A 19,408-nucleotide genomic window follows, 5' to 3' on the forward strand; every position below is an offset into this window, starting at 1 on the left:
ATGACTGCCCCCCCATCTACACTTGCAATTCCATAATTAAATTTGCAGACGATACCACAGTGGTTGGCCTGATCTCGGATGAGGAGGAAACAGCCTACAGGCTCGAGGTGGATCATCTGATGGAGTGGTGTAAGGACAACAACCTGGTCCTTAACACTTCTAAAACAAAAGAGATGATCATTGACATCAGGAGATTAAAGGACAGAGTACACACCCCCCTCTATATACATGGAGGGGTAGTGGAAAGTGTGGAAAGCCTAAAGTTCCTTAGAGTTATGTTGTCAAAACAGCTGACATGGACCACCGACACCTCGCCGACATGGACCACCGACACCTCGCCGACATGGACCACCGACACCTCGCCGACATGGACCACCGACACCTCGCCGACATGGACCACCGACACCTCGCCGATATGGACCACCGACACCTCGCCGACATGGACCAACAACACCTCGCTGTTTGTAAAAAAGTCACGACAAAGACTCTTCCTCCTCAGAAAGCTGGAACAGGCCAAACTCCCACAAAAGCTGTTGCTTAACTTCTACAGAAGCTCAATTGAAAACATTCTGACCAACGTGCCACAGTGTGGTATGCCAGCCGCACAGCCGCTGAGCGACAAGACCTGCATCGCGTGGTGATGGCAGCCCAGTGAATTGTCTGGACACCATCTATTCCAGCAGACTCGGGAGGAGAGCAATCAGCATAACCAGAGACACCACACATCCCGGCCACTCCCTGTTTGACCCACTTCCATCCAGCAAAAGGTTCAGGACATTAAAAGCCAGAAAAAATTGACTGAGGAACAGCTTCTATCCCAGAGCTGTGGCCTCCATCACACCACTCCCACAGAACAAGGAATGAAACTGTGAGCACACACAAGGACTCAAATACTTGACTAATGGCACTTTGTGCATTATTGTGATATTCTGGTGCTGATGCAACTTATTTTCTGCTACTTATCTATTTAATACTGTTTTTCTATTACTCTCGTTTTTATCTACCGCTTTATTTAACTGCCTGAGAGGAAGCCAAACAGAGTTCCATCGTACCTATGTATAATGACAATAAATGACAATAAAGTTCAAAAAATTCAAAAATTCAGAATTCAAAGCTGCCAAGAAGGAAGCATGAAAACAAAATGGTGAGGTAAATGCACGTGTATGTGTGAGGATTTCAGGTTGCATACCATATACATTTTCTGATAGAAAATTGAACCAAGACCATATTTTGGCAAAACAGACCATTTTGCTGTACTCTACCACCTGCATACAGACAGAATCTAAAGAGCAAGGCTCCAGAGATCAAAACAACCAAGAGTCCCAGGAGGCAGAGGAATGGATACAGGATTACCTCGAGTCAGTCGACTGGGCCATGTTCAGGAACTCAACTGAAGACCAGAATGACTACACCAGGATCATAACAGACTTTATTAAAACAGGTGTGGATGAGTCAGTTCCCATAAATTCATTCAGTGTTTTCCCTAATCGGAAGTCCTGGATGAACCATGAAATCTAGAAATTACAAGGAGACAGATAGAGGCATTCAAGTCTGGAGATCAAGAATGTTACAGGAGGTGCACGTGTGATCTCCAGAAAGCCATGTCACAGGTGAAATGGAGATTCTGGACTGGAATCAATAAGAGATGCTTGTCCGTGGTGGCAGCGTTTGAATGCCATAAACTCCCTCAAAGTTAAATCTTGCAACAGAGCTTTACCTCTAGATGGGCTCTATGCTCACTTTGACCCCCAGAACAGGGAGGAACCATCATGCACCCGATGCCTCCATATCTCCATGCACCATGCCTCCCAATGATCCTTTTGTCTCCGTACCTTAAGATGATGTGCAGACTGCCTTCAAGAGAGTGAATCCAAGGAAAGCATCCAGTCTGGACAGAGTATCTGGCTGAGTACTGAAGACCCATGCTGACCAACTGGCTGGTGTATTCACGGATATCTTCAACCTCTCACATCAGTGGTGTGTGGTGCCCAGTTGTTTCAGCGGGCTTCAATTACAGGAGTGTGGTAACCTGCCTCAAGGACTGTTGTCCAGTGATGAAGTGTTCTGAGAGGCTGGTGTTGAAACATATCAGCTCCTGTCTCAGTGGCAACTTGGATCTGCTCCAATTTGCCTACAGAAACAACGGGTCTCCAGCAGATGCCATCTCATTGGCTCTTCTCATAACCCTGGAACACCTGGACAGCAAAGACGCGTACATCAGAATACTCTTTATCAATTACAACTCAGCAATTAATAGAAACATGGAAACATAGAAAATAGGTGCAGGAGTAGGCCATTCGGACCTTCGAGCCTGCACCGCCATTCAGTATGATCATGGCTGATCATCCAACTCAGAACCCTGTACCTGCTTTCTCTCCATGCCCCCGATCCCTTTAACCACAAGGGCCATATCTAACTCCCTCTTAAATATAGCCAATGAACCGGCCTCAACTGTTTCCTGTGGCAGAGAATTCCACAGATTCACCACTCTGTGTGTGAAGAAGTTTCTCCTCATCTTGGTCCTAAAAGGCTTCCCCTTTATCCTTAAACTGTGACCCCTCGTTCTGGACTTCCCCAACATCAGAAACAATCTTTCTGCATCTAGCCTGTCCAATCCCTTTAGAATTTTATACATTTCAATAAGATCACCCCTCAATCTTCTAAATTCTAGTGAGTATAAGCCTAGTCGATCCAGTCTTTCTTCATATGAAAGTCCTGCCATCCCAGGAATCAATCTGGTGAACCTTCCCTGTACTTCCTCTATGGTAAGAATGTCTTTCCTCAGATTAGGGGACCAAAACTGCACACAATATTCTAGGTGTGGTCTCACCAAGGCCTTGTACAACTGCAGTAGAACCTCCCTGCTCCTGTACTCAAATACTTTTGCTATGAATGCCAATATACCATTTGCCTTTTTCAACACCTGCTGTACCTGCAGGCCCACCTTCAATGACTGGTGTACAATGACACCCAGGTCTCGTTGCACTCCCCTTTTCCTAATCGGCCACCGTTCAGATAATAATCTCTTTTCCTGTTCTTGCAACCAAAGTGGATAACCTCATATTTATCCACATTAAATTGCATCTGTCATGAATTTGCCCACTCACCTAACCTATCCAAGTTACCCTGCATCCTCTTAGCATCCTCCTCACAGCTAACACCGCCGTCCAGCTTCGTGTCATCCGCAAACTTGGAGATGCTGCATTTAATTCCCTCGTCTAAATCATTAATATATATTGTAAACAACTGGGGTCCCAGCACTGAGCCTTGTGGTACCCCACTAGTCGCTGCCTGCCATTCTGAAAAGGTCCCGTTTACTCCCACTCTTTGCTTCCTGTCTGCCAACCAGTTCTCTATCCACATCAATACCATACCCCCAATACCATGTGCTTTAAGTTTGCACACTAATCTCCTGTGTGGGACCTTGTCAAAAGCCTTTTGAAAATCTAAATATACCACATCCACTGGCCCTCCCCTATCCACTCTACTAGTTATATCTGCAAAAAATTCTATAAGATCTGTCAGATATGATTTTCCTTTCACAAATCCATTCTGACTTTGTCTGATGATTTCACCTCTTTCCAAATGTGCTGTTATCACATCTTTGATAACCGACTCTAGCATTTTCCCCACCACCGATGTCAGACTAACCGGTCTATAATTCCCCAGTTTCTCTCTCCCTCCTTTTTTAAAAAGTGGGGTTACATTAGCCACCCTCCAATCCTCAGGAACTAAGCCAGAATCTAAGGAGTTTTGAAAAATTATCACTAATGCATCCACTATTTCTTGGGCTACTTCCTTAAGCACTCTGGGATGCAGACCATCTGGCCCTGGGGATTTATCTGCCTTTAAACCCTTCAATTTACCTAACACCACTTCCCTACTAACATGTATTTCCCTCAGTTCCTTCATCTCAGTAGACCCTCGGTCCCTTACTATTTCCAGAAGATTATTTATGTCCTCAATGAAGTCAGAAACAAAGTTCTGTCAATTGGTCTGCCATGCCTTTGTTCCCTATGATCAATTCACCTGTTTCTGACTGTAAGGGACCTACATTTGTCTTAACCAATCTTTTTCTTTTCACGTATCTATAAAAGCTTTTACAGTCAGTTTATATGTTCCCTGCCAGCTTTCTCTCATAATCTTTTTTCCCCTTTCCTAATTAAGCCCTTTGTCCTCCTCTGCTGGTCTCTGAATTTCTCCCAGTCCTCAGGTGTGCCACTTTTTTTTGCTAGTTTATATGTTTCTTCTTTGGACTTGATACTATCCCTAATTTCCCTTGTCAGCCACAGGTGCACTACCTTCCCTGGTTTATTCTTTTGCCAAACTGGGATGAACAATTGTTGCAGTTCATCCATGTGATCTTTAAATGCTTGCCATTGCATATCCACCGTCAACCCTTTAATTATCATTTGCCAGTCTATCTTAGCTAATTCATATCTCATACCTTCAAAGTTACCCTTCTTTAACTTCAGAACCTTTGTTTCTGAGTTAACTATGTCACTCTCCATCTTAATGAAGAATTCCACCATATTATGGTCACTCTTACCCAAGGGGCCTCGCACAACAAGATTGCTAACTAACCCTTCCTTATTGCTCAATACCCAATCTAGAATGGATACTATTATCCCTCAAAACTAATCAATAAACTCGAAGATCTGGGTCTCAGTACTCCCTTGTGCAATTGGATTCTGGATTTCCTCACTTGCAGACCCCAGTTAGTTTGGATTGGCAAAAATATCTCCTCCAGAATCTCCATCAGCACAGGAGCACCACAGGGATGTGTGCTTAGCCCCCTGCTCTATTCACTTTACACCTACGACTGTGTGGCTAAGCCATATCAAAACACTATATACAAGTTTGCTGATCACCACTGTATCAACGAGGGTGATGAATCAACATACAGGAGGGAGATTGAACAGTTGGCTGAGTGGTGTCATAACAAGAACTTCTCACTCAGTGTCAAGAAGCTGACTGTGGACTTCAGGAGAGAAAAATCAGAGGTCCATGAGCCAGTACTCAGAGTATCAAAGGTGCAGAGGGTCAGTAACTTTAAATTCCTGAGTGTCATTATTTCAGAGGACCTGTCCTGGACCCATCATATAAATATAATTGCAAAGAAAGCACAATATTGCTGCTACTTCCTCAGGAGACTGTGGAGATTCAGCATTTCATCACAAACCTTAGCAAATTTCTACAGATGTGTGGTGGAAGGTGTGCTGACTGGCTATATTGTGGCCTGGAATGGGAATACCAATACCTTTGAGTGGAAACTCCTGCAAAAGGTAATGGATTCAGCCCAGATCATCACGGGTAAAACCCTCCCAACCATTCAGCACATCTACATAAAACATGCTGTAGAAAAGCAACATTTATCATCGAGATCCTCAGCACCCAGCCATGCTTTTCCTTGCTGTTGCCAAAAGGTCGAAGGTACAAGTGCCTCAGGACTCACACCACCAGGTTCAAGAACAGTTACTACCCCTCAACCTTCAGACTCATGAACAAAAGGGGATAACTACACTCATTCTATATCTGGTGTCCCCACAATTGATAGTCTCACTTTATGGACTCTTTCTCTTGTTATTTCATGTCCTCATTATTTATTGCTATTTATTTATATTTGCATTTTCACCATATGTTGTTTATTGATCCTGTTTACAGTTCCTGTTCTCTAGATTTCTTAAGTATGCCCACAGGAAAAAGAAATCTCAGTGCTGCATGTGCTGACATATATGTACACTGATAAGAAATTTTACCTTGATCTTTTTAAACTTTGAACTTTATTGAAAGTTTTCCTGCCTAAGCTCAGTTTCTGTTGATGCCGGTCCACTTCCTGATTACCAATTGTAATAATGTTCTTTGCGCACAAGGATACGGCCAGACTCTAGAAATGGAACTGTAACATTATCTTGAATGTAACTACCATCATGTCCATTCACATGGGAGAAGTGGGAAAGTGTAGGCCAATTACTTTCTCACAGCAGTTCCATCATTCCTTACAGATGACTCAGTTGTAACTGCAAACTATTTACCCAGCGGTGAGCAGGAAACAGGAATGTGGCAGAGATCAGCACCAATAACTTGGGCTGACTCTGAGGCTTGGGGACCAAGAGAGACTGTGAACTTGGCCTGGGTGAGCAAAGCCATCGAGGCAGGGCTCTCGGAGAGAACAATAGCCTCTTGAAGTAGTATGCTTTCAGGGGGAAATGGCTAAGTAAAGCTAGATAGTTCTGTGAGTGGATTAGGGTTATCAGATGAATTTTGTGTTGCAACACTGTTTAAGTCGTTTGGGGAGTTTTACACCAGGGATAAACTTCTAATGAGAACCAAAATCTCTGTTGAGAAATAAAACTTCCAGATTTAGGCAATTTCCCAAAATACAAAGTTTTATTTTGGATTGTATGAATGAATATCTAGCCCAGGAATGGCAGAGGCCATGAGGGAGATTTGAAAAGCAGACTTGCAAGATGAAAAGGCTTCTTAACCAGAAGCCATTCTGAAACAACAAACACAGAGGCAATAAGTGCAGACCAGGATAAAGGGGCCCAGATTTTGGATAACCTTGTGAAATGGTGCGAAACAAAATCAAATCAAATCAGGTTTAATTATCATTCAAACCATACGTGGATACAATCAAACAAGGCAGCATTCCTCAAGGGCCCAGGTGCATAAAATACATCCAAAATAGCGAGAGAGAAAAAAAACATACACATTGTTATACAAGAAACACATGTATAGTCCAAGTCCCTGAGCGACACGCAAATTGATATACAGCTCCCGGCTATCCAACCTGTCGATCTGCCTGTCGAACACTGGGGGGCAGCACTGATGGAAGAGGCCAGCTTCCAACCGAGCACAGACTCCATGCTATAGTTTATTGTCCTATACACCAGGGTGCAATGAAATGCTATGTCCTCGTGAAGCTCACAAAGTAAACTGTAATTTTTATGTTGAAACCTTGACAGCTTGACCATTTGAGATCCTCTTCACAGTTCAGGCAGCCCATGAATTTGTTGAGGGGCACTTTAAGTTGCATCTGAAAATGATGTCAACACCAAGCTTGTAGTGAAACAGTTGGTTGATGTAAAAAGAGGCTGTAAATTGAAGCATTAGTCATGAAAATACCCCTTGCAACTTCAGCAATTATTGCTGGCAGAGACTGATAAAAGATAGTCCTTATTTTAATGAAACTTATGAACGCCCAATCTAACACAGACTTGAATCCCTTTACCAAAATGATCCTAAACATGGCTGAAGTTGTTCTTCCAGTTGTTCTACACACTTCATGGTGTTCCCTAGGGAGATCTGTAGTCCTTGAATGTATCCCTGAAAATTGAACCCAAGCGGTCTAAACCCAGGGGAGTACGTTGCAGTAATTAATTCACTGCTAAATATAATGCAATGCACTTCAGAGCTGGCAGGGAAGATAAGATTGAGAAGACTTTGAGATAGATGGAGGAGAAACAGTGAAGAGCATATTTCCAGAGAGTCTCTAGAAATAAAATTCAGTCAGCTACAAATTTATTCTACCAGAACTGGACCAACAATACAGTGTAACTTCAAGCTTGATGAGATTGACATGCTTTTGCATGGTAACGCACATTAGTGTTAAATAAATGTTCCCACTAATTAAAACATTAGGCAGCCTTGCTGCTCTTCAAACCTGAAGGGGTATGAGCAGATGCTTATGTGGATGAGCTACTGCTGAGAAATAAGACACATTAGGTAAGCTGAGACCAATCTCATTGCAATCAGCACTAGATGCATATCCCCGTGCCGTGGCTTCCAGGCAGAAGATATCATTTCAAGACTAATCAAGTTCATGTTGCCAGCATCACTGAATGGACTCTCGAGCTCCCACTTTCCTTCTCATAGTCTATGGTGATATACTGTAGCTCAGCATTGTTCCTATTTGTCCAAATGGAAAGAGAGTTCATGAAATAACCAACACAGAAAGCAGTGTGAAACCGGAGAGAAAGTGAAGGAGAAAAACGTTAACAAAAGTGCACCAGGCTGGGTCTAAATGGACGGTGAGGGAGATGATTGAGCATAAACTGGGAAACGAGTTGAGGTTGACGTCTGAATATGGTTTCACCTCTTGCAAATGGAAGGGTATTGAGGGCAAGTGGTGAGGGAAGCAGTTGTCTAATGCTGCAGTGGTAGCGCTGAAGATGCAGAGCTGAGCAGAAACTGGAAACTGCAAGCATTAGAGCAAGTTCTAAAATAAGATTAGAAAGGGAGCTGGTGTGGAGCATGGAGACACACTAGAAATGGTTGCACAGGAGGATATCTCTTACAAGAGGTGATTAATAAGTTTGTGGCCTAAGGTAGGAGGAGTCAATTTTAGAAAACCTGGCACATTTATTTTTCAACATAGTCCCCTCCTACATTTACACACTTAGTCCAGCAGTCATGGAGCAGGTGGATCTTGGACCTCCAGAAAGTGTCCACAGATGGGTGATTGATAAGTTTGTGGCCTAAGGTAGAAGGAGATGAGTTATACAGCTCTCATTACAGGCACATGCAGGTCAACTCTGAGTGATTATGCGGAAAGTTCTTCTAACTTAGGCCACGAACTTATCAATCACCCCTGCTGTGGACCACTTCTACAAAAAAGGGATCTGTATGCTCCACAACCGCTGGACTAAGTGTGTAAACGTAGGAGGGGACTATGCTGAAAAATAAATGTGCTATGTTTTCTAAAATTGACTCCTTCTACCTTGGGCCACAAACTTATCAATCACCCCTCGTATAACCAGGATCAAATAAATTATTTTACTTGCTTGTGTTGCCATGAAGTTTTGTTTAGTGTCTGTCCATGGTTAGTGAAAGTAAGGATTTTGCTCAAAAAATTTTAAGACAGGAGACAGAGATTTCTTACCCTTGAGGTGACCTCCTCTCCCATTTTGTATTTAAAGCAAGGATATGGCTGTCTAGACAATGTCAGTGTACCCTCAGGCCTGCATGAAAGCACTGAGGATTTGCGTTAACATTTTATTTTATCCAATTAGGTGCACGCTGTGTCTTTTTAATACTTCCTTGACAGATTAACAAAGCACACAAATCATTTAGTGCCTGCATTTCCTATTTGTTTGAAATATTTTTAACTTTCATTTTGTTTTAAAATAAATAAGCTAAATACAATGGGAAATATATGGCAAGGTTTCAAAGGGATAGAATTTTCTCTGTGAACTTTTAAGTATAGGATTATTCTTTAAATTAGAGTGTTTCTGATAAACCAAGGATACAAGATAATGACCTTAATGACAGCATGCAAGAGACCAATAGACCAATAAAGCTGAGAAATCAGATGTAGTCTGGCGGTGCTTTATAAAATATTCCATGACAATTTTGGATAAGCCTGCAGTAGAATTGATTGCACTTTGTGGAGCTGAGCAGGGGAAAGCAATTACTTGCACAGGCTGTCTCTGGCTTTCAGACAAACCAAGTCAAGCTACCCATTTGAAAATAAATACTGGTATTTGTGGTGCCTTCACTACGTTCAGTATTATAGATACCCAGAAACAATTACAAGGCATGGACAGATTTGAATAACAGCAAAAACCACATGAGCAAGATTGGCAGACTGGCATCGGAGCCGCTACTGCAGCCTTGAAATCCGCCCTGCCCCCCCCCCCCCATATTTTCTGTATTTTTAATTTCAAAGTGCCACTCATAAATTCACACGATAGATTTCTGAAGTAAATTAAATTCAATTAAATTGGTAGCAAAAACATAGGCCTTTACTTTAAAAAATACAATATGTTTACCCTTTTTCAGATGATAGTGGTATTGAAGGCAGAACCACTAAGTTTTACTCAGCTGATTATTGTCAAAGTAGAACGTATTCATAACTACACAAAGCATAATGCATTTTTAAAAGCACAAGAACTTGTCACCAGATCAGGGGGAATGCTGGCTTGCCATAGATTACGTTTTGTTTATTTCTTCATGTTTGGGATCTGAGTATCGCTGACATGACCAGCATTGAATGGTGCTCCCACCCCCAGAAGATGGTGAGAAGCCACGTGTTTGAGCTGCCACAATTGTTCTGCTGAATGTCCTTCCACGTGCTCCTGGTTTAGTGTGTTGCCAGGATTTAAAGGCAGTGAAGATAAGGGACCAGTGACATAATTTCCTAAGTGAGAATGATGTACGCCTTGAGGGAACCCTCCAGATGCTGGCATTGCAGTGTGTCGGATCCCCTCCTCGTGGTGGCAGAGGCTGTGTGTGCAGGAGATGCCATTGGAGGTGAGGACTGTGGTGCGTTTTGTTGATGGTACACGTTGTGCCACTGTGTAATGGTGGTGATTATGGAGAGAACTAACACATAGGATGGTTGTTGAGGCACTGTTCAAACGGGCTACTTTGTCCTGGAGGGTTTTCAGGCTGAAGTGATTACATTGAGCAATTATTTTTTCGTGTAGTTTATTCATTGAAGATAGCTGATGTTTTCAATTTAGCTACTTTGGAGTGTATTTGATTTTCAATTGATACTTGATAAGCTGCTGTGTAAATGCATATTAACCCTACCTTTATAATTGTGCTAATACATTTTCCTAAGTAACTTTGGCTCTGTGAAAGGACTCTCCTTGGGCATGGAGGCCAAAACCTTACACACTGCTCAAAGTGTGTTCTTCCAGTTCCCTGTTTAATTGCATTAAGATATCCATTCTTGCAAAGATTACCACCCACCCCCCACCGTCCCTCTCACCAGAAATACAGAGCAATATTTCATTTTCCTTTATCAGTGCTCATTGTCCAATATGTTTATATACAATATAACCAAATCCCTGTACACATCAATGTTTAATATTTTCTCACTATTTTAGAATATATTTTGGGTTTTTCTTCTATACTTCCAAGCAAAGCAAATAACCTCATATTTCACCACAGGGGAAACTCTCTTCTGACCATCCACTCTAATTTTTTTTAGGTCCTTTGCAGCTTCTTCACAGCACAGTTCCCCATTTAGCTATTCATTGACAGCAAACGTATTTAACACCCTGGTTTCCATGGCTGCTTAAGAGTAGGGAAGACAACCTCAGGCCCTGCCAAACTTGTGAGACCAAGGTGCACTCCCACCCCAAAACCCCTGTTTGTGTGGATGCTGCGTAATTCATTACCCTGTTACAAATTAATGCCACAAAGTAACAGACAGTACACTGCATACAATTAAAAGATTATCTTTATGATTCTTAATTTGACTAAAGGGTTGGGAAAGAAAAGAACAACAAAAGAGAAGGGCCCATTTTAATGAAACAGCCTAATGCACACAAGTTGGAGCTCATGGTTTCTGCAAGTCACCGATCCTCAGTCGATATCACCGCGGGCTTCGTTGAATCACGGTCCCGCTCCAGGTCGAGTCCTGCGTCTTCCCTCTTCACCTCCTCTCAAACAACAACCCTAAGCCCAACCTCAGTGTCCCTCACTGGAGAAACCTCCCTTAAATTCAGCCATCCTGTTTGGATGGCACGCATTCCTCCTCATCTCTTATCTTCAGCAATAACCCAAACAAGCTGAAAACAAGCTGCTCTCACAGAACTGCCAAAATGAAACAAATACAGCATAACAGTAAAAATATGAATCAGGGCATTACACATAGATGGATGAAGCTCAGCCTTTTCATCTATGCCACCCATATAGATTTCAGAAAGCCAAGATCCCATCACCTACCATCACCAATTTCTAAGAGCCTCTCAATCTAAAAACATCCCATTTATTTGTCTTCTGTTCCTTTAAACAAAATTTTATCCATGCCACCATATTAGCCTAATCCTTATTTTGATTATATCGAATGCCTTTTGAAAATCCGAACACAATGCATACAATGTCTTCCCTTTATTTATATTCCACTGGCTGCATCTTCAAAGAATTCTGTTAGTTCTAACAAACCTGATTTTCCATTAATTAGAACCATATTGGTTTTCTCTAATTGCTTCCTGTTTATTAGCTGTCCTATTCTGAATTCCTAATAATGGATTTGGTTATCTTCCCAACCAGTGATGTCAAGTTAAGCAATGGCAGTTCTCTGTTTTCTTGGAAAATTCCTACCTACTAGCCTCTGGGATTTTTCCAGAACCTAGAGAATTTAAGAAGATCACAACATTTAAGCAATAAAATAGCTCAAGCACCTTTACAAGTATGCTATCAAACAAACTAAATCAAAAAAGCAATTCTTTGGGCAGCTGAGCAGAAGTATGATCAAAGGTTTAGGCCTAGGCAGGTTCAGCCGCAATCGATGGAGTGATTAAAGTCAGGTACGTGAACCCAGAAGTGCAAGATTGTAGACATCTGATGTGCAGACACCTCAGAGTGTTTGACGGCAGACCAAAGAACAGGCCTGAAGCAAAGAAGGATGGGCAGAAGGCAGGACTGGCCCAGTACCAGCTAAGCAGAGTTACAAAGGGGGCTGAGTGATTCATTACTTAGAACATAATATGTAATAATTTTCATAAGTTTACTCTAAGGACAGAAGTCGGTTTCTAAAATCAATGAGTAACACCATCAACTGACCCCTCAAAAACACTCACCTAATTCTTTTCAAACCTGCCTGGATGAATTTATGTTAGATGGTGAGGATGTTCTTGGACAATAAGAGCATTATTAGGCCAATCAGACAATCGTGTCTGCTGCGCCTTTCAATCATGGCTGTTTTTCTCTCAGCCCCATTTTCCTGCCTTCCCTCCCTAACCCTTAACCTCCTCTCAACCTCTGCATTAATTACACCCAATGAATTGGCCTTCTCAAACCTCTGTGGCAGTGACTTCCACAGATTCGGCACCTTCTGGTGAATAAGTTCAACCTCATCTCAGTTCTAAAGAGACACGCCTTTTTTTTTTACCCCTGAGGATTTTCCCTTGGATCCTAGACTTTCCTACTAATGTCCTTTCCATGTCCATTCTGTTCTGGTCTTTCCATATTCTTAAGGTCTCAATGAGAACTTCCCTTCATCCTTTGAATTTCACTGAGCATAATTCCAAAATCATCAAACATTCCTCAAATTTTAAAGCCTTTCATTCCCAGGATCATTTTTGTGAACCTCTTCTATACATTCCCTAGGGCTGAGGTCACCTTTCCTTAGGCACAGGTCCAACATTGCACACAATATTCTGAATGCAGTCTGACCAATGCCTTTAAAGACTCAGCAGTACATCTTTGCACTTTTGCACATGTAAGTACAATAGACCAAATTGTTCTCACCAAGAGATGAATTAACATTTACTCCAAGACATGAAAAAATGAGATATTGTCCGATGAGGTGGACAATATAGTTGTCAATTGATCATGTAAACAAGAGAAAATCTGCCAATGTTGGAAATCCAAGCAACACACACAAAATGCTGAGGGAACTCAGCAGGTCAGGGAGCAATTATGGAAAACAGTAAACACTCGATGTTTTGGGCCAAGACCCTTCATCAGGACTCACAATGTAAACATAGTATTAGGTTGGATAAGGATACACACTGAAGATTAACATTCTTTATTTTCTGCTGCAGTTTAGATTTTCCCCAGGAGCAAGCGTGGTAGCAATACACGTGCCATTTGGACTAATTACTTCCTGAAACTGACCCAGACTGAAAATTCCCATCAAAGAGTAACATTCCTTCAGAAAGGGCAATTGTATAGTTTTCAAAGGAATGATAGATTGTTATTGGTGTAATTTATAACAGGCTATAAGATAACCATCATTCCTTCGACAAGTTCATCCCCATTTAAATTCAATGGGCATATCAGCATGTTCCGAACTCTTATCCACTTAATCTCTTGACCCTTCTAGAAAGGTTTTCCCTGATTTCCAAATGTTATCAGTCAATGTTCAATTACCCTTCTCGTCTAAGCTCTGGTTTGCTTCTCTTACTGGGCACTTCTACCTGTTCCGGGAAACTACAGTCGTGAGGTCCTGTGCAGCACTTGATTTTATGACTTTAAATTTATTGCTTTAACCTCATCTCACCTCCAATTGTCGTTTTTTTTAAAAAGTCCTTTTGAAAGTAATTCACCTGCTCAGTCTTAACTGCTTTAATGTAATGTCATTTGGTTAATTTGGATGTCTTGCGCTGTATCCTTCATAACACAACGAGTGTGCACAGCTTGTACCCAGAATCTGCCCCACGCTGCAGAGCATGTATCAGGAAAGATTCCTTGCAAGTTTACATACAGAACATAAGAACAAAAAATACATACATTGTGGTATATTAAAGGATTTGATTAAGTACTTTTAACTGAGGTGCCTGAAAATGTTATCTTTTTTCAAAGGGGAAAATAATCAGTACATGCTTTGAGAATCAAGGATTGCCAAAATTATCCTCACGATGATGTCCCTATTAATCATCCTCCCATTATATGATGTCACCTATGATTGTAATTAATCTTGCTTTTTATGCTGTCTTAAAATAAATAACATATCCTGAGCATCTATATAAAAAGAATAAAAGAATGTTTTATTTTCAAAGATGTCAGTACACTTGCAAACTGAGCCACTAGATTTAAATTTAAAACAAAACCACAGTCTCCGGTCTGGGAAACACAGGATGAGTCACAGGAAGAGGCCATGCAGTTGCCGAACTCATTAAAAGTAAATGTTAGACAAAATGGATTTCCTGTGTCAAAAAATAGATTGCTGTTACTGAAGAGGTCAACTGATACACACTTCGGGATTCACTGTTAAAAGAATGAAGACTGAGATGCTGATAAAAAGAAAAAATGTTGCCGCACCGTCTTGCAAACAGAGCATGTAGCTTTAATGTGTGACAGAAAAAGCACCAAATAGTCCACTGGATGGTGTGCTGCTGTGCCTCAGAAATCAGAAACATGCAATTTATTTTCTGTGCCAAATCAAAGAAAAAGGATGTTCTCATCATTAGCGTTGTCTCCCCAGTGCTGTCACTAAAACCAAATTCCAGAATTTTCTGTACAAATCGTTAACTATTAACAATAAATTTTGATTCAAGCTTCAATTTCAGTTCAGTAAAAATGTCTGTTGAAGGGAATTAAGGCCAGCACTGGAAAAAAATATTGCTTTCTTTTTATCTCTGCTTACTTACAGAAATCAGTATCTATTTGTTATTTTGATGAATGTACCACTTCTACCATAATTACTGTGGCTGAATTATCTACAATGAATTAAGCAAAGCTGCAATGCCCGTTAGGCACTAAAGACTGGAGTATCAATTAAACCAATTATCGGGGATGGATTCTACTAGAGTAAACCAAATTGTAAAGCTTTTTTGCATTAAGTGTTTTGTTATTGTGAGGTACATTAGGAATATTGTAGGTGTCCAAAAGTAAAATGCTGCTGATACTGAAATAGAAACAATGATTGCTGAAAATGTTCAGCAGGTCAGGTAGCTTCTACGTGGGTAGACCATTGGGTGTTGCCTGAACTGCTGAGTGTATTTTGTGTTTTCAGCTTTCCTCTGAAACAGGTACATTGCTCCAGATACATGTACATGCCAACAGGCTGTGCTCCTAATTGTAGTCAAAAATATGAATTAAATGCTAACTCTCAGCAAGGCAGTTGTATCCATGGAAAGAGACATTGTCAACCTTTCAAGTTCACAACCCTTCATTGGAGCTGAGAAAGAGAGAAGGCAATTTTGTCACAAACAAGAGAAAATCTGCAGATGCTGGAAATCAAAGCAATACACACAAAACGCTGGAGGAACTCAACAGGCCAAGTTGCATTTGTGGAAAAGAGTCAACATTACAGGCCAAGACCCTTCACCAGGAATTGAAAAAAAAATTTGAGAAGTTGAATTAAAAGATGAAAAGATCATTTTTTCCCTGGTCCTAATGAGGGTCTTGACCCAAAATGTTGACTACTTACTCTTTTAGATGTTGCCTGGCCTGCTGAGTTCCTCCAACATTTTGTGTTCAGTAGCAGAGAAGATGGGAGAGGGCTGGGAAAAGCAAAGAAAATACCTCTGATAGGGTGAGGCAATAGGGGTGTTCAGGGTCCAATTATGCTTTACTTTGTTTAGAATGTTGCTAACAGGAGAACTGTGGAATTTGCCAAGATTTCTAGAGTATGCAGTCTTTATTTATTTTCAAAGATATGAATGTCTTTTTTGTTACACTTGAATTAAATTGACTTTCAAGCTATAGGCATCAATCCAAATGGAATCAAGAATTCCAGCAGTCAATGGGTAGTAGTTGTCCATCCACTGGCAAGTGCAGGAGTTAGAGAACAAGTGAGGTGATCGAATAGGGATGCATCACCACAAACTATAGAAGGGCAAGTTGAAACAGGCAAGTGAGGAAAAGATTGTGGAAAATTAGGACAAAATGCCAGCTGACACGAAGTAGAAATGGAACAGAGAATCCTGGTGTGAACAAGAGGAATGGGAAAAAGAGAAGACCAGCAGCATTTGGAGCTCAGATAGTGCAATAGCAAAAAAAAAACTGAAGCTGGATAAGACGTGTTTGCAACAAAGCAAACAATTGCATTATATATAACATGGAACAGAACACCACAGAACAGGCTCTTCGGCCCACAATGTTTGCTGATTGTTTAACCTACTCCAAGATCAATCTAACCCTTTCCTCCCAATTAGCTCTCCATTTTTAGTTCATCCATGTGCCCATCTAAGTTTCATTACTATTCCAAATACATCTGCCTCTACTACAATCTTTTCAGTGCATTCAATGCAACCACCACTTAGTGTAAAAAGGGCCAATTTCACACTGTATCTCAATAAAATAAATAAAATTGATTCCATCTGCTATTTCTCTGCTCATTTTTCCAGCTAGTCCGGATCCCACTGCAACTTTTGATAGCCTTATTCTCTGTTCACTTTGCCCCTAATCATGATTCTGGACTTTCTAATCAATCACACACACACAGTCAGACTAAGCAAGAACACATTGACTTCCCTGGCCCTGAACTCCTTTACACTCTTTTCACCATGACTGTCCCCCTACCTATGCCACCAACTCCATCATCAAATCTGCAGACAACACCACAGTGACTGGATTAATAACAAAATAGAGAGGAGGTGAAGAAACTGTCTGAATGGTGCAATAACCATAGCCTTTCATTCAACATCACAAAACATAGAAATGATCATTGATTTCAGGAAATCGAGAAGCTATGAACAAGCTCCATGACCCATAAATGGTGAAGCAGTGGAAAGGGTCTCCAGCTTTAAGTTCTTGAGGGTGAACATCACAAAGGAGCTCTCTTGGACCGTAAACACCTCCTTGATAGTAGGGAAGGCTCAGGCAACTCCTATACTATCTTAGGAGTTTAAAGAGAGAAAATCTGCACTAAAAGTTGCTGGTCAAACTTTATCGATGTGTAATTGAGAACATACTGACCTACTGCATGACAGTATGGTACACTAGCTACAACAAAATCAACCAAAAAAAAACATCAACAAGTGATCAAGACTGCACAGAATATCACCAGCACATATCTACCAGATATGGAAACCATCTATAACTCACAATGTCTACATCAGGCTCACAAGGTCACGATGGACTCATCCCTCCCCAATAATCATCAGTTCAATCCCCTACCAACCAGCAGGAGATGCAACAACATCTCTGCATGGACATCCAGACTGAAAAACAGCTTTCTCCCCAGGACGGTCATGCAGCTGAAGAATGCCCACCCCTCACCCACCCATAGTCCATTGGCACTATGGACAATCTCCATGTGCAATATGTGGGCATAATTCTTAATGCTTTTTTATATTTAATATTCTCTTTTATAACACAGGCAAGTGGAACACTTGAATGGAGCAGCCACTGTAACTTTTAATTTTAGAGTTGTTTGTTTTTAATTCAGTTGTAACTCAGATGTTATTTTAAATTTAGGTATTGTGTTTTTTATAATTGAGTTGCCAGTCTGCTGTTTTGCACTGAATAGAATAATGTGGCAATCTCATTGTCCTCAGAAATGACAATAAAGCTCCAGCTTTAACTTTATATATAATCTGTTGGAGATACTTAAAGAAATTAGGAGAGCAAAGAGATGGCACATAATATCACTCATGGGAAAAGACTAAGGAAAGTCCCAGAGCACCCAGGCAAGAGGGTAATCAATGAAAGAGAAAGGACAATTAATGCCAAGGGGAAATCTGTACAAGGAGTCTGAGGATGTAGGTGACATCTTAAATGAACATTTCTCATCTGATAACATCTTCTCCACAACCTCCATCAGCTCAAGTGCAGCACAAGGCTGTGTGCTTGACCTCCTGTGAGGCTAAGCACAGCTCCAGATGCCGTATTGAAGTTTGCTGACGATATCACTGTGGTTGGCCAAGTCAAAGTTGGTGATGAATCAGCAGATAAGAGGTAGATTGAAAATCCGGCTGAGTCGTGCCACAACAACAACCTCTCCGTCAGTGTCAGCAAGACCAGATTTCAGGAGGAAGTTCATGAGCCAGTCCTCATCACACCAGCAGTGGAGAGGGACAACAATTTTAAATACTTTGCTGTTATAATTTCAGAGGATCTGTCCAGGAAGTAAATACAATTACAAAGAAAGCATGGCTGCACCTCTATTCCTTAAAAGTTTGTGAAGGCTTTGCATGGCATTTAAAATTTTGACATACTTCTATAGTTTTGCGGTTGAGACTATATTGACTGGTACGGAAAACCATTGCCCTTGAATGGAAAGTGGATATGACCCAGTCTATCACAGGTATAAGCTGTGAGCACATTTCAGCACTGTCGCAGGAAAGCAGCATCCATTATCAAGGACCCCACCACCCAGGCCATGCTCTCTTCTCATTGCTATCATCAGGATGGTGGGACAGGAGCCTCAGGACCCACACCACCAGGTTCAGGAACAATTATTACCCCATCAGCCTCTTGAACCAGTGGGGATAATTTCACTCAACATCACTTGCCCTATCACTGAACTGTTCCCACACCTATGGACTCACTTTCAAGGGTTTTTCATCTCATGATCTTAATATTCATTGCTATTTATTTGTGAGTTTTTCTTTTGTATTTGCACAACTAGTTGTCTTTTGCACATTTCTTGTTTGTCCTGTTGAGTGCAGTCTTTCATTGATTCTATTACGTTTTTTGGATTTACTGAGGATGCCCACAAGAAAATGAGTCTCAGGGTATATATGGAGACATAAATCTGTTTCGAAAATAAATTCACTTCGAAATTTGATCTTTGAATTTTCAAAGGAAGAGAAGGTTGTGGTTAGAAAATTCAGGGAGGTGAATTGTAAAATTCTATTTCAATGGCTCTTAAATAGGCAAGAGAATGTGCGGAGAATGGAAGTGTATAGGCATTGTGTAGGCAGAGGGGATTGGTTTAGTTAACCTCTGAAATACCAGCTTAATTAATTCAGCACAACATTGCAAGCAAAGGCCCAACCCTATGCTGTGATAGGGGATTCATTAGTTAGGGGAACAGAAGGGAGGTTCTGTGAATGAGAAC

The sequence above is a fragment of the Hypanus sabinus genome, chromosome 10, assembly GCF_030144855.1.
Source record: "Hypanus sabinus isolate sHypSab1 chromosome 10, sHypSab1.hap1, whole genome shotgun sequence".
In the NCBI taxonomy this organism is placed as follows: domain Eukaryota; kingdom Metazoa; phylum Chordata; class Chondrichthyes; order Myliobatiformes; family Dasyatidae; genus Hypanus; species Hypanus sabinus.